Below are 2,399 nucleotides of genomic sequence, written 5' to 3' on the forward strand. Positions count from 1 at the left end.
AAACAACAACAATGCAAACAATGCAAGGAAGGTGCTGGATGACTTTACTGCACCTACTCCCGACTTCTATGGGAGAAGCATCTCTATCCCTGCCATTGGAGCAAACAACTTTGAGCTTAAGCCTCAATTAGTTTCTCTAATGCAACAGAATTGCAAGTTCCATGGACTTCCATTGGAAGATCATCATCAGTTCTTAGCTGAATTCTTGCAAATCTGTGACACTGTCAAGACTAATGGGGTTGACCCTGAGGTCTACAGACTTATGCTATTCCCTTTTGCTGTAAGAGACAGAGCTAGGACATGGTTGGACTCACAACCTAAAGAAAGCCTAGACTTATGGGAAAAGCTAGTCAATGCCTTCTTGGCAAAGTTCTTTCCACCTCAAAAATTGAGTAAGCTTAGAGTGGAAGTCCAAACCTTCAGACAGAAGGAAGGAGAATCCCTCTATGAAGCTTGGGAAAGATACAAACAATTGATCAGAAAATGTCCTTCTGACATGCTTTCTGAATGGAGCATCATAGGTATTTTCTATGATGGTCTGTCTGAACTATCCAAGATGTCTTTGGATAGCTCTGCTGGAGGATCTCTTCATCTGAAGAAGACGCCTACAGAAGCTCAAGAGCTAATTGAAATGGTTGCAAATAACCAATTCATGTACACTTCTGAAAGGAATCCTGTGAACAATGGGACAAGTCAGAAGAAAGGAGTTCTTGAGATTGATACTCTGAATGCCATTCTGGCTCAGAACAAGATATTGACTCAACAAGTCAATTTGATTTCTCAAAGTCTGTCTGGAATGCAAAATGCACCAAGCAGTACTAAGGATGCTTCATCTGAAGAAGAAGCTTATGATCCTGAGAACCCTTCAATGGAAGAGGTGAATTACCTAGGAGAACCTTATGGAAACACCTATAATTCTTCATGGAGAAATCATCCAAATTTCTCATGGAAGAATCAAGAGAGACCTCAACAAGGTTTCAATAACAATAATGGTGGAAGAAACAGGTTTAGCAATGGCAAGCCTTTTCCATCATCTTCTCAGCAACAGACAGAGAGTTCTAAGCAGAACACCTCTGACTTAGCAACCATGGTCTCTGATCTAATCAAAACCACTCAAAGTTTCATGACTGAAACAAGATCCTCCATTAGGAATTTGGAGGCACAAGTGGGACAGCTGAGCAAGAAAGTTACTGAACTCCCTCCTAGTACTCTCCCAAGCAATACAGAAGAAAATCCAAAAGGAGAGTGCAAGGCCATCAACATGGCCGAATTTGGAGAGGAGGGAGAGGAAGTAAACGCCACTGAGGAAGACCTCAATGGGCGTGCACTGACCTCCAATAAGTTCCCTAATGAGGAACCATGGGAATCTGAGGCTCAAAATGAGACCATAGAGATTCCATTGGACTTACTTCTGCCTTTCATGAGCTCTGATGAGTATTCTTCCTCTGAAGAGGATGAGTATGTCACTGAAGAGCAAGTTGCTAAATACCTTGGAGCAATCATGAAGCTAAATGACAAGTTATTTGGTAATGAGACTTGGGAGGATGAACCCCCTTTGCTCACCAAAGAACTGGATGACTTGTCTAGGCAGAAATTACCTCAAAGAGACAAGATCCTGGGAAGTTTTCCATACCTTGTACCATAGGCACCATGAGCTTCAAGAAGGCTCTGTGTGACTTAGGGTCAAGTGTAAACCTCATGCCTCTCTCTGTAATGGAGAAGCTAGGGATCTTTGAGGTACAAGCTGCAAGAATCTCACTAGAGATGGCAGACAACTCAAGAAAACAAGCTTATGGACTTGTAGAGGATGTTCTGGTAAAAGTTGAAGACCATTACATCCCTACTGATTTCATAGTCCTAGAGACTGGGAAATGCATGGATGAATCTATCATCCTTGGCAGACCCTTCCTAGCCACAGCAAAGGCTGTGATTGATGTTGATGGAGGTGAACTGATCATTCAAGTGAATGAAGAATCCTTTGTGTTTAAGGCTCAAGGATACCCCTCTGTCACCATGGAGAGGAAGCATGAAGAGCTTCTCTCAAATCAGAGTCAAGCAGAGCCCCCACAGTCAAACTCTAAGTTTGGTGTTGGGAGGCCACAACCAAACTCTAAGTTTGGTGTTGAACCCCCACATTCAAACTCTAAGTTTGGTGTTGGGAGGTTCCAACATTGCTCTGAGTATCTGTGAGGCTCCATGAGAGCCCTCTGTCAAGCTACTGACATTAAAGAAGCGCTTGTTGGGAGGCAACCCAATGTTATATTTTATCTATTTTCTTTTGTTATTTTATGTTTTTTGTAGGTTGATGATCATAAGAAGTCACAAAATCAATTGAAAAAGCAAAAACAGAATGAAAAACAGGAAGAAAAACAGCACACCCTGGAGGAAGAACCTACTGG

General features: G+C 42.2%; 1 non-coding gene across 1 annotated transcript; it reads right to left on the bottom strand.

Moving 5' to 3' along the window:
* Window positions 1-394: 394 nt before the first annotated feature.
* LOC130983778 (small nucleolar RNA R71) lies at window positions 395-502 on the bottom strand. Its single transcript, XR_009087754.1, has one exon. It is a non-coding gene; the product is annotated as a small nucleolar RNA R71 (small nucleolar RNA).
* Between the last annotated feature and the right edge of the window lie 1,897 nt (window positions 503-2,399).

Source organism: Arachis stenosperma, chromosome 5 (assembly GCF_014773155.1).
Source record: "Arachis stenosperma cultivar V10309 chromosome 5, arast.V10309.gnm1.PFL2, whole genome shotgun sequence".
NCBI classification, from domain to species: Eukaryota; Viridiplantae; Streptophyta; class Magnoliopsida; order Fabales; family Fabaceae; genus Arachis; species Arachis stenosperma.